We start from the raw sequence: 14,086 nt of genomic DNA, 5'->3' as shown, positions 1-14,086 counted from the left end.
AGGTATTTAGGATCAGGTTTTGTTTTGCCAATAATGCTGTTTTCCAAATGGATGGTTGAGATTCATTTGTATTTATCAGGTTTAATGAACTTTTTCCACAAATCTAGCAACATACTTTGATCCTGTGAGTTGATTTGGGTGGTGGTAGTAAGTTTCAGTGTTTATTGTTAGTGCAAGCAGTGTGCATAGTTTAACTTGTTAGCTTAACTAAGAGAGACAGGCTTCTAGAGTAGTATGTGTGATGGGAATTTTGTGTGATGGGAACTTTGTAATATAAAAAGGATGTGGATAAATGTGTTGATGACATGCATAGGATGCACATGAAAATGAATACATATTTAAATGAAGCACCCATGTTTGTTATATCCCGATATTTAGATATGTCATTAGGATAAATGTGTATGTTTATCTGGCAAGGAGGCTAAAAACAAATCTCCTATGGCCATCAGCAAATCTCAAAAGCTGGAAGGTTATTAAATTTATCTTTGCTAACCAGAAATGTCCAGCAGGGAAGTTCCATTTCAGCGGTATCCCACGGAGAAAAGTCTCAAGATAAAAACAATTATACTATTGCATTACATCACAGCAACATTATGTAGTTAAGTAGTACACATAAGCAATCCTAATAAGAAGCGCTGCAAACCTAAAAACAGTACAATATTCACTTACATTATATAAAGTATTTTTTAAATCTTGCAACACTGGAAGACAAATAAAAAAATCACAAGGATTATACACACACACACACACACACACACACACACACACACACACACACACACACACACACACACACACACACACACACACACACACACACTGCATAGCCTAAGTTGGTTGACAGACAACACAGAGCATGAGGACTGCTTTGCAAAAGTTATATGGAAGCAGCTTCACAGAACAGAGAATTAAGCACTTAAAAGACACCACAGTTGCAATTCCAGTTGTTACTCAGGTGTGAAGCCAGGAGGATTTTAAATCTGTGCATATCCTTGGAATTTGTATGTGGGGAGGAAGCCTTTTAAGTTTTACCAAAGCAGAGAGCATACCTCTCAACTGTCCAGATTTTTGCCTCATATATGTGGTCTATTCCTAATAAAATTTGTGGTTTTCTGGCAAATCACTGGGATAATCTGAGGACTGAAGTCACTAAATAATGACCTACATTTGAGTTTCAGACTTCCAATCCCTCAGGAAATTTATGTTAAAACAAGCCCTGTTACTCTAGCAACTTTCTAAGTTGATAAGAACAATATTTGTTGATTTATTTAACATTTGTTTACCGGAAAAGTCCAATTTGGAACAAAGACAATTTTCAGCAGAGGCCTGAGGAGAAACGCTCCAGACACGTCTTTGTAATATGGGAGGAAACCGGAGCACCCAGAAGAAACGCACACGAACGCAGGGAGGACATGCAGACTCCGCACAGAAGGCACCCCAGCCAAGAATCTAACTGGAGAACCTATTGCTGTGAGGCGATAACACAACCACTGCACCGTCTATGCAATATTTGAAATCTGTCCCTATTTTTGGCCCTTTGTCCCCCCCCCCCCTCCGTTTTTGTCAGGCTTTGTTCAGATTTCTTAAACTAAGAGGTTGAGAGGGTAAGGCAGACAGAGAACACGAAACTGTGCCCACTGAATGACTTAGGAACATGGACCAGTTGGTGAGTGGACTGTCTAAAGTTAGGAGGTTTACTTTGTAATCATGACTATAATTATTTGTCCCGTGTTAATTATCAAAGCTGAACAATTTTTCTTAAAAATTACTTCTACCTCTACAGACAGTGGAGTATGTAAGATAAGACAGGCTGAAAGATATGGCAAAACGTGAAACAGAAAATCCTTCACTATTATGACCCATTTCCCCTCCAGCAAAAAATGCTTTGCAGTAGTTCTAGCTAAATCTGTACATTATATATCACACATCATACATGGTATAAATTACTTTTTGTACTTCCCTCTGTGGAGTTGTGCATAGCACAACAGGTGGAAACCGATTCTCTAGTAACCAGCTGGCTACATGCTTCTTAACTTACTGTATAAATAAAATACTATTGAATATTAAGGTACATATAGTGAAGCCTTTCTTCTCCCGCTCTCTAGTTTACATGAGTTATGCCGTCTGAATTTCCCAGCCTACATACACAAACTAAGCAAACAGGAGCTGAGAAAAATTTAATGTCAGCTGTAAATTTTGAAAGAAGGCTTTTAACTGTGAAGAATCCACAATGACTGAAAGTTTTCATACCACAGAAGATCTTTAGAACTCTATTACTACCCACTTTATGTAACTTAACTACCAATACACTGTTTGCACTACTCATATTGCCTTCATTTTGTGACACCTGCTTTTTTTTCTTTTTTCTCCTTATTTATTTATTTAGATTTGTTGACTGGGTAAAACACTGATCCACCAAGGCCTATTTCAGAATCAGCTTGGGTGTAAAAGATGCAAAGATACTGTGATACAACTCAATACAATTCACACAAGGAGAGAATGAATTCAAATAGTTAAGTCAAGAAAAAGTTCCCAACGGGACTGTAGTAAAAATCAACACACTGCAATGTTTACCATTTACAAGTGGAAATGGCATCCTGTAGACATAAGGTGCACCAAGTTTCTTTATCTCCTTACAAGTATTAAATGCACATTTTTTATCCAATATGATGACCTCTGTGCCATATTGTATTTCATTAGATATGTTTATCCAGTATGAAGACCCCAGTGTCCAAGCATATTTCATTTCTTGCATTTTCAATCTTTACAATGTTGTGCAAGCTCAATGATTTCAATATTTTTGTTTACTTTGACATTTATGTGACTGTGTAGCTTTTCCCTGGTTGCCAACAGCAAATGGATGTTATCCAACCCAGCTACACCAGCTATACACACTTGGCAAAAATATATAAGAAAGCAAAAAATGCTATTCTTACAACAGATGCAGTTAGTAATGCAACACAGCTGCTTATTTTTTGCTTTAAACTCATCTTTCTGGCTTTGCAGACACAACTGTCTGCGATATCATTCGTTAACACATGAAAAGCACTCCATAAACTGTTTTCTGACTACCTAGCAGATCTCTTAATGCCTTAAGACTCCGAATCACCATAACTCCGCTTTTCAGAAACAAGTCTTTTTAAGATCTCCAGAGACTGCCTAAAACTATCTTGTTATAATCATACTTTGAAGTGAGGATCTGTGTTCCTGGAATCAATTGTCATGAAAACTTTCAAGCAGCGGTCAAAGCAATATTTCACAAATGCTTTCCCAAGTGACAGCTAACAATTTATTTACAATATTGTAATCCATGCTACTTAATGTCTAATTTCTTATACCCAAATTCTGTTCAACTAGGTATCCTTAAATATACGGCAATTGAAAGAAAGCGTGTTAGAAGCAGGAATTCATTCAAATTTGGGTCATTATTCCACATAGTTTTACATCAAGCATGTAACTGGAGAAGTTCAAAAATTTTAACAGGTTATCCACACAGCAGCTAAGAATGATGAACGGACAGCTCATTTAAAAGACTGTTTTGACTTTGATACATTTATCAAAAATGACACAGAGGCACTGTTGGGCACCATCTACCACTTAGGACGGCATACAACACCAGGCACCACCTGTCATTCAGAAGCAGAGAGAAAAGCAATGTTGCATCTGGCAACTCCCCAGATAAAACAAAGCCCAGAAAAAAACTATAACAAATGACAGCTTGTGTGAATTTTTGTCCTTAAAAATTCTAATATCTTAGAAACAAACTAGGCAGCCAGCAGGTGTTAAAATGAAAACAATGTGCAGTTGTCGCTACCATAATCACCTTTCAACATCTTTGGCACTCACTCCCATACCAAAACGGTATATAATGAACATTTATAAAAATATTCATGATTGCCTTTACAACATCTGAATAAATACTTTAAATAATTCATGGTGTTCATACTTTCAGGTATCTCCATCCAGTTCATCTCTTTTACTACCCATTTCCCTAACCAAATCCATCAGGATTACATAAGTTACACTTCCTGTTGTTTTCTTATCAGTCTACTCTGCTTTAAAAGTACTTCAACTTTTTACCTCATCAGTGGGTGCTTGTCTATGTGTACTGTATTTGGCATGTCAACATTCCCTTCCAGGCTTGTCTTCCTTTTAAAAAACACATTTTGAATGCAAAAGCTTCAAAAATCAAAATTCTGCTTGAGCAAATAAAAAGTGGTGTGTATGCCAGTGACAATGTTAACTAACCTATGCCTTTTTATTCATTTTCATTTAGACTTTCTTCTGTCTTGTTCCGTATGAGACATATCCTGCCTCAACACGATTTGTCAGCAATGTTTATTCAATTGAAATAATAAAACTACTAACTAATGTTGCCCAGGCAATGTTATCTTCTACCAGATTTTGTATGCTTACTGTCTTGCAACATTGAAAAAAAACATCTGCAGCATAGGAATTCATTTTAGGTATGGAAATGAGACTTAATAAGGCAAGCATTTACACTGTAGCTCTGTTTACACAAGTCTGCACTAGATGTTCTTGCAACATGAAAGATGCCATCTACTTATTTACTGCAAAAACTCACTACTCTGACTCTATATGCTGTGTCTGTTATTTACTCTGTGACTGTACTGTCTAGTGCATCACACTCCTACGAAAACAAACAAACATCTGAAGGTACTGCTGAAACCTGGACTGAGAAAAGAGAACCTTTGAGGTTCACAATAGAAAAAAAAAAAAAAAAAAAACTAACAAAGCTATTGAGAATTCACTTAAAGGGTGCACTGTACAAGATGACATGAGGAAACTGGAACAGAGATAAGTAAGCTGCTGTTTGGCAATTACAACAAAATTCACTACATTCATTACTATCCCAACACTTAAATGAAAGCTAGTCATCTCTGTTCTACAGATAATTACAATTCTTGTAACTCAACCTTCAAATGATTCAAAACTTACAATTTGCCAGTCATTCTGTCACTCCGATCCTTAAACCCTTTTACTGATAAAACTGTAACTCCCCTTAGGCAAAGCAAAATTCTGCAAATCTAAACTACCTTGTGAAAGCTTATTGTGCTGATGACACCTTCAAAAACTTATCCGTACCTGCCCCTGACTCTAGACATTTCATACAACCAAAGAAAACAAATCCGCCTTCTAGCTACTTGTATGTTATGATTCTACAGCCCAGCAATGAACATGCGGAGGAAAAAAAAAACAAAATACATTTTTCAAAAAGGTAACTAAAATTCATCCCTGTCCAACAAAACATATATGAGCTTATGTAAAATGTATTTATTCTTCACAGTCATTTTATCTTTGCAATATCAGTTAAGAGTATTACATAAAATAAAGGGTTACCAGCTGCACCCTTAATCACCACCTAGTCAAACTGTAGGACAGTGAACTGTCAATCTCATAAACATTTGCCTTTATTAAAGATACATTTACCTAGTTTATAACAAAATGAAACAGCAAACTGAAATCTTCCAACACGTTAACTAAAACAGCTTGCTAAAATTTGATCTAATCAAGTGAACACTTTTTTTCCAAGTTTACATACTTTAACTGCATTAACTAGGCCAGAATAAAAAATGAACAAGTCCCATAAATGTTATACGCTTGTCTGCTAAAGACGACTGGAAAGGATTTGCTGCCCCTTTAGTTAACACATTTTCCAGAGCTTTAAAATCAGTTTCCCATTTCTACTACTGCAAGGGAAACACCTTAAGCTGTTTCCAGGTGTGCATTCTCTGATGTATTGTTGCCTTTCAGCAAAATAAAAAAAAAATTCATTTTAACCCTGTGTATGAAAATCTTATTCATGCTTAGACATTACGTTGGTAAGCATGTATTGGGCAATATCTTTTTAAAGCAATCCTGACTTTTACTTGTGCTTAGCTATATACGGTCAACCATTTTAATTTTCATAATAATACTGACTTTCCTCATGCTAACAAACCATTCCATACATCTGGAGTAAGACAGAGACACAAAGCATATAGCAATCCAGAAGTTTTAAATAAAGCTGTAAAATATCAAACGCACAAAATGTCATGCAACAATTCTTGAAAAGTTGCTTACAGCACTTACTGGTGAGAAACTGTTGTAGTCGTTACCATATCAAACACAAAACATTAACTTCTCACAGTACAGATAAGCATCCAGCGGTGCTAATGTAGTCAGAATAATCCTCCAGGCCTGTTTTGTGAAATCCTCTAAAATACCACCACTGCTAATACAAGCAACAACTCTGATGGAGCTGACCTTACAACACTGCAGAGGCAAGCCTGAATGACAAGCACATGCCGACAGCTCTGGAATGGGCATGCTGGGGGCTGGAACTTGATTAGTGTTTGTTCTCCTATAGGACAGCATACTTCTGCTAACCCTGCAGGGGCCAAGTTATAATGGTAACAGCTGGTGTAGTCAGGGCAAGCGCCTTGTACAAGGTCAATAAGCCAGGATATGAAGGTGACATTTGTCATCCTTGTGTTTCCACTGGAAAGGAGCATAAAGTGCTGTTTTTGGTTACGAATGCCTTTGATCTGTTTTCCCTTCTCCTCCCCTCTCTCACAGCATACACACACACACACACACACACACACACACACACACACACACACACACACACACACACACACACACACACATACTTTAATTAGGTTACCACTTTAATTTCTAATCGTGACAAACTCTCGGTGATTATTACAGTTGCAATCAGGCAGCCAAACTAATTTTAATGCATTAAATTTATTTATTTATTTTCAATAAATGCTAATATTTTTCATCACAAAAGACATACTGTGATAAAGGTTACCTTCAGGCAAAAACTCGAAAAACAGGTAAAGGAATGCTTATAGACAGACAGAAGCAAGCAGTATCTGTAGGATTCAAACCCACTTCTATCACATCTATATAGTCATCACAACATTGTCAAACTAAGACATCCTACAGCCCAAAATATTTAAACTTTTATACAGAATGAATAAGTAGGCTTCAAATCTGCTATAATACCATTTGTTCTAGTTTAAGTATTATACAGCTATAAGTATTTTAATGCATTTTCCATCTTTTTGGCCCAATCACTGACAGACTCTGTTCTTCAATCCATTTCCTGGCAACCAGGGAATGCATGGTGAAAAAGGAAACCATGGAAGAGCATGGATACTATGAAGCAGATGTAAAGAAAAGTGATTTTTGTATATTCCTAAGCCTCTCCTCAGTTTGACCATCAGCAGTGATTCAATGTATGAATGTGGCTGCATACTTCTCCACAATCACTATGCCTGGTGCTAGTACGTTATGTATTCCTCATAACTCCACACACGTACATCCCAGCGTCTGCAGTACACTGGCCTGGAATCAATCCCTCCCCCCTGGAATTAGCAAGTTGGCATTGGCTTTTCATTCCCATTGTTTCCTAGCTTTCCGGGAGCTAAAGGAGCTGGCTAATCACATCTTGGTTGTCAAGGATGCACTCAAGGTTTTATATACCATGGGGTCATCTAGGTATAAAATGTTTTGTTTTTTTTCCAGTGGATACTTTTTATGTAGGCAAGTATAACCTCGTAGTTTAAGCAAAAACCTGATAAACAGCTCAAAGATCAGATTTTTAAAACCTCTGTGGACACATCCAGAGAGACTACAAGAGGTGCAGAATAAAATAGCTGCATTTATACATGCCTACACTTTCACCTAATGCAGATAAAGATTTTGTACTATGGAGAACTTTTAACACTGTTGCCACAAGTCAGGTTTGAATAAGAAATGTACTACGTTAGACTGAATCTTAATGTAAACTGTCACCAAGTATGGGGAATCAGACTCTTCTAAGTGAACACCTATTTACAGAAACTTCTCTACCTTTCAGTGATTACTAAAAGAAATGTTTCAATTTTGTCTGAAAATCCACATTTTAAAACCCATTCAGATTAATCTGATGTGCAGCCCCAGTTATGACAGTTCATTATGACTTTATTCACGTGATGAACTGGTACTCACCAAGAATCCGATGCTGCAAGTCTACTACAGAAGGCTGGGTGAAGAAACTGAAAAAAATCTGAAATTCATAAAAGGAAAGGACACTGGTATATAGAATACATGTCAAAAAAATCCACGCCAGCATTCCCTTCACTGTGATGAATTGTTATGAAGGGTCCAAAAGCAGGTTATGCTGTGACCTGTCCCCCTACCCCATGAAACAGCCTTTCCAAAATTTACAGTTTCTGTCTTCTGATTTGTTAAAACATCTTAGAGGAGTTTTTGTGTGCGTGTGTGTGTGTGTGTTGGGGTTGGGAGCAGCCTAGTTGCCAAACGCTACCTGACCATGAAACAAAAGTAGCTGACTGCATTACTAGTAGTTAACTCCAATCTGTACAGATCAGCAGTCACTTTATCCCAAAGCTGGTGTTAGCATCATCAAGTGGGGAGGGGCATAGATGTGCGGAACAAACCAGCAGTGTTGATGTTTTTCTGAGTACAAATGGATCTCAAAAAGAAGACGCCAAGACTTCAGAACTTACAGGCAAGGACATGTGAAGTGTTGTACAGTGTTGGTTGAGGAAGAATGCAATTATCTTCACTTTCACAAGTTTGCACACCTCAAGGACAAATTACCATTTCTTTTTAATGACACTGCTCTGGTTACAGAATATGTAATTTGATACAGAATTCTGAAAAAAATGTATATTATCAACTTCACATACAAAAAAATGGGAATTTTGTACATAAATAAGCAGAGATAAAGGCATTCTTCTTTACAGTATTCCCAATAGCTTTTACACTAGATTGTACAGACAGTCTGAATTTTCAAAAAAAATGTTGCATCTAAAAAAAAAAAAAACTAACTAAAACAATGAGTCAAAAGGTCACACAGAAAAACACGTGAGATATATGCAAATTACCCTTTAAGGACATAAATGCTAAATGGCAATTCTGAATGTCCATGACTTTTTCTTTTAAGTCTATTTATGGACAAATTCAGGCCAATAAAGCCAAATCCCACTAGCTGTGAACATGCATGTTTCTGCCTTACTATGGCATCAGCAGCATAGCTTAAGTGGAATGCTTGGCTAACACTTGGAGAAACAGGGTCATCGTACCCAACTGATACGCATCTAAAAAGACAAGAACTTGATTTACTGCAATCAAATGTTAAACAGGACCAATGTATGTTACTCTTAATTTAACAGGTAAATATGACTGATATGGATAAGCAGCTCATAACACAGACAGACAATACAGGACATTTAAGTTTAGCTTAATGTCAGGAATGGCCAAAAAGAATATTTACCTATTACTAAATTTCTAATAATCTTGAAATTAATCCAGGGAGGCCTTATCTATCCAAGATAAAGGAAATAATATGAAATCGCAGATATTTAGGGGTATGCTACACAAATCAGCAACTCCGCTTTAACTGAAATGGACAAGATATTACTATCTTCACTGTTTTGGAAGTTTTCTTGGAGGTTTTTATATAGGTCCTTTATTTCTCCATACAAGATTGAAATTATACACAAAAAGGAAGTACGGTTTGTTGGGAAAGGGAAGCCACTGTTAAAAGCAGACTGGCAAAAACTTGCATATTAACTACTAAAATTAATACAAATTTGTTTTTCTCCTGTGCTAACATTTGCTCATGGTTTCAATTGTCTGGTAGACTTTGCACCTTCTCTGATTACTCTGTATATATGAATCAGTTCAGTGTTAATTTTTTTGTCAATTCCTTCACTCAAATGGTCCACTATGATCGATGTACTACCCCCAGTAAACAAAAACAAAACAGAGAATTTTGCAGCCTATTTGGAGAAAAAAATCAGTATTTCAGGTGAGCACTGTGGTCTGATAAATTCATCTTTAGTAAAAGTACAGTTGCTTAAGTCAATTTACCATTACAGCAGATGTTCGAATGATCACTACTGAAGCAGACTACGCTATATGGGTTATTTCAGATAAGAATACAATGGCCAGCCAGCCTCCAAAGCCTTCAGGGCACCATCCGTGTTCTTAGTTAGTCAGCTCAAAGTGAGCTGACAAAGTCAAGTTTGGGTACAAAGCTTTCATGCGAACAGAAGAGGGAGACCAAAGCCCTGGGAAAACAATGCTAGGAATATAAACATACTGTACAAAAATAAGAGGGGATGCAGCGAGGGAGTGGCTACTGCATCAGTGCTCATTCGAACATCTACTGTTGTGGCAAGTTTATCTGCATAACTGTCATATGATCATAAAGATCACTGCTGCAGTAGCCTAAGCTATGCGGGTATATTAATATAGCTTAACAAGACTTACAGGAAAAAATGCAAGTGTCCAGGAACCCCCTTGGAGAATGGTCCTAGCAAAGTCTGTTCTAGACCCTAGAGAAGGAATCCAGTTTATAGTGATTTGTAAAAATGTGCTCAGAGCACCAGGTTCCTATTCTAGACTACTTCTATAATCCAGCACTTTCCAAAAAGCCACAGATGAAGCCAAGGCTCTGGTTCAGTGAGCCTTGACCCTAGGGGTTATGGTAAGGCTGTGCTGCTTGGACCTCAATTTGTATGATGTTCTGAAGACGTCATAACAAGGGAAGTCAGAAAGTACAGTTGTCTACACTTACCATAAATGTAGATGTTAGAGTGTATTCACTGTTGCAGTCATCACATTTCGGTTATCCCTTCCAGGGTAGCGCTCAGCCGGCCCAAATACCAGACACATAGTATTTCTGCGTCAGTTGCTGTCGCTTGAGGACTGACGTCAGGTCGTCAGGAGTATAAAGTAAGGCAGCCGACACCATTACATCAGTTTTTATTGCCCTAACCTGTCAGAAACCACCAAAGTAGGGGGCCAGGTTCTGGTGGAAGAACCCCACCAGTGGAAAATAAATACCAATAAGTCCCTTATAAGGAAAACGAGAATAAGGGTGATGGATGGAGGCAAACCAGGACTGCAACAGTGAATACACTCGAACATCTATATTTATGCTAAGTGTACACAACTGTACTATGTTCTTAATGTTTCACTGTTGCAGTCATCACATTTGGGTAGATTCCCAAAGCTGAGGAAGAGGGTGGAGGCAGTAAAGGAAACTAGGGGCTGGCTAGAATGCCCTGCAAGGCTGCACAGGCCAACCCTGCCCTGGATTTGGAGAAGAGAATCAAGTGGTAATGCTTGGTGAAAGTGTGAACAGATGTCCTGTGGCAGCCTCCAGGATGTCCCTGGTTGGGACTCCTCTGAGGAAAGCTGCAGAGGTGGAGGCAGCTCTGGTGAAGTGTGTCCTGACCCCCTTGGGGGGAGGCTTACCATGTTGTTTGTAGCAGAAATGGATGCAGGGTGCTATCCATTTGGAAATGGTTTGCTTGGTGATGGCTTTGCCCTCTGACCCTGCAGCAAAGCTAACCAGCAATTGATCAGACTTTCTGAAGGATTTAGTCCTCACCCGATAAATCTGAGATGTCTGTGCACATCTAGAGAGTGAAAAATCCTTTCCCCCTTGTTCCGGGGATTAAGAAATAAGGTAGGCAAGTGACTGGATTGGTTGAAAGCCACACTGGACACCACCTTGGGCATGAAGGATGGGTTAGTTCTGAGGGATACCCTATCTGCATGGAAGATGATGAAGGGTTCCACAGCCATGAGAGCTTGTATCTCAGAGACTTTTCTGGCTGAAGTGATGGCTAGAAGGAATACTGTCTTCCAGGAGTGAAATGTTAGCTCTGCAGAAGCAGCTGTTTCAAAAGGGGGAAGGGTGAGCTCTTCCAGGACAAAGTTAAGGTCCCAAGCTGGTGTTGGTGCCCTTCTGGGGGGCCTCAAGTTGATAGTCCCTCTAAGGAACTGTTCGATTAAGGGGCGTGAAAAAAGAGGCTGCGCAGTGGGAAAAATGAGCAGAAACAGCAGAGGCATAAATTTTTATAGAGGAGAAGGAGAGGTCACTGTGTAGTAGGTCAGCTAAGTAAGCCAGGATGAGAGTGATGGAGGGCTGTGCCGTATTGGCTCCCTTAGCCTGGATCCAGGTGCAGAACCTTTTCCATTTATCTGCATAAGACGTTCTGGTGCTAGGACGTCTGGCCTCATGGATCACATCCAGAACCTGTTTGCTGAGGATGGCAGATGGGTTCGGGCTTAGGGAATAAGTCAGGCTGCCAAACTGAGTGTCTGCAATTGGGGATGCATGAATTCACCTTCCCTCTGGGTCAGAAGGTTTGGAATCTGAGGAAGAAGCCAAGGAGGCAGCGGGGACAGGCTGCGCAGCAAGGGGTACAAGTGTTGTCAGGGCCAGTATGGAGCTATGACAATGGTCCTTCGTTTTTCCTCCCTTATTCTGAGCAGTACCCTGGGGATGAGAGGTACGGGAGGAAAGGCATAGACGGATAGACTGACCTAGGGGAAGGACAGGCATCCACTTTCCAAGCCATGTAGTGATGCTCCCTGGTGCAGAATTTTCTGAGCTGATGGTCGGTGTGGGAGGCAAAGAGGTCGACCTTCGGGGCTTCCCCATTTCTGAGTTATTAGGGTGAAAGTACTTCTGTTGAGTTGCCACTCATGTGGGTCCAGAAGACTTCTGCTTAACTGGTCTGCCAGAGAGCTGAAAGAGCCTGGTAGGTATTGCGCTAACCGGTGTAGTTGCATGGAAGAGGCTGAGCGCCAAAGGGTTATGGCCAGCCTGTATAGAGGGTAGGCGCGAGTCCCTCCCTGCTTATTGATGTACCACATCACAGTGGTGTTGTCTGTTTTGATCAGATGAACCCCTGGAGAGAGAGAGAAGGGCAGTCCCTTGTTGTGGCAGCATGCTGTTGCTCACCAAAGGAAATCCTTTCTGAGGCAAGGAATTATAGGTAGAAGAGTTTCCAGGTCTTGAGAGTGTTGTTGACACCAAAGGCTCTTTAGGTACCACTGTAGTTTCCTCATATGCAGTCTGGCATATGAAATGAGTAGTATGCAAGATGCCATGAACCCCAGAGCTTGCAGGATCTTCTTTGCAGATAGCTGGGTTCTGGTGGCTAGTCGAGAGAAGTAGGCTGTCAGGAAAATTTGTTTCTCTAGTGTAAGGTATGACATCTGGGATGCTGTGTCCAGACTTGCTCCCAGGAAGATTATCCTTTGGGTGGGCACCTGTTTGGATTTCTTTTCAATGATTGTGTACACCAGGGAGGTTAGCAGGGCTTTACAAAGGCCAGGTGCTTGAGCAGCTTTTCCTGGCTGTCTGCGTGAATAAGGCAGTCATCTAAGTAAGGGTAAATCTGAATATTTCTTTGTCTGCAAAAGGCAATGGCAGGAGCCAGACATTTTGTGAAAACTCTGGGAGGAGTAGATAAGCCAAAGGGAAGCGCAGAGAACTGAAAGTGTTGAGTTCATGCCCTGAAGTGGAGATATTTCCTGCATGATTCCTTGATAGGAATGTGGAAGTAGGCCTCTTTTAGATCTAGGGTGGCCAGCCAAACATCTTTAGACAGCATGGGTAGCAGCTGTTGGAGGGTGAGCATTTTGAATTTTGGAATCACCAGGGAGGTGTTTAGAATGGATAAATCGAGGATAGGGTGTCTGGTGCCTTCTTTTCTGGGCACCAGAAAAAGCCTGGAGTACAATCCTTGGCCTATCTGTTCTGCAGGAACGTGTTCTACTGCTCTCATAGAGAGCAGGGAAAAGATTTGCTTTTGAGCCTCTGCCCACTGATTTGGTGGCAGATCTGGTAACCCTTTTGGGGTTGGAAGGGTGTGGAAGGAAAATTTGTATCCCTGGGACATAATGTTCAGCACCCATTGGTCCTTGGTAATGGTGGCCCAGGTGTTTGAGTGAAAGGAGAGTTTTCCTCCTAAGGGTAAGTGAAGGTGGGCAGAGGGTGGGAGTAGAGGAAGCGAGTCATTGTGACTCTCCCATTGGAAATGCTCCCTTAAAGTATGGAGGTTTCCCCCCAAAGGAAAAATCCTCTGGGGGAGAGGCTGAAAGAATGCAGTCCTCAGCATCAGAATCTTCATAAGTGGAAAGGGGTTGCATGTCTGCATAGTCAGATGCATCGGAGTCATCTGACTCTTTTCAGATAAAACTACAGGGGACAAATCTCTTCTCCTTTTGGAGGGGTAGCTTGGCTTCCCCTGATCAGCAT

The 14,086-nt window shown here is 40.0% G+C and overlaps 1 protein-coding gene across 3 annotated transcripts in view; it reads right to left on the bottom strand.

Annotated features, from left to right (window-relative positions):
• The window catches only part of LOC122790403 (protein dispatched homolog 1-like), a 501,178-nt gene that overhangs the window by 78,839 nt on the left and 408,253 nt on the right, over positions 1–14,086 (bottom strand). The window contains exon 1 of one of the 3 annotated variants that reach the window (XM_044057940.1): positions 6,094–6,277. The exons of the other annotated variants lie outside the window; for them this stretch is intronic. The gene's annotated coding sequence lies outside the window, so the exon portion shown is untranslated. Of the gene's footprint in view, positions 1–6,093; positions 6,278–14,086 lie in introns of those variants that run through there. 3 annotated transcript variants of the gene reach the window in all.

Source organism: Protopterus annectens, chromosome 1.part2 (genome assembly GCF_019279795.1).
Source record: "Protopterus annectens isolate FY-2018-M chromosome 1.part2, PAN1.0, whole genome shotgun sequence".
In the NCBI taxonomy this organism is placed as follows: Eukaryota; Metazoa; Chordata; order Ceratodontiformes; family Protopteridae; genus Protopterus; species Protopterus annectens.
This window is presented reverse-complemented; position numbering and strand designations above follow the sequence as displayed.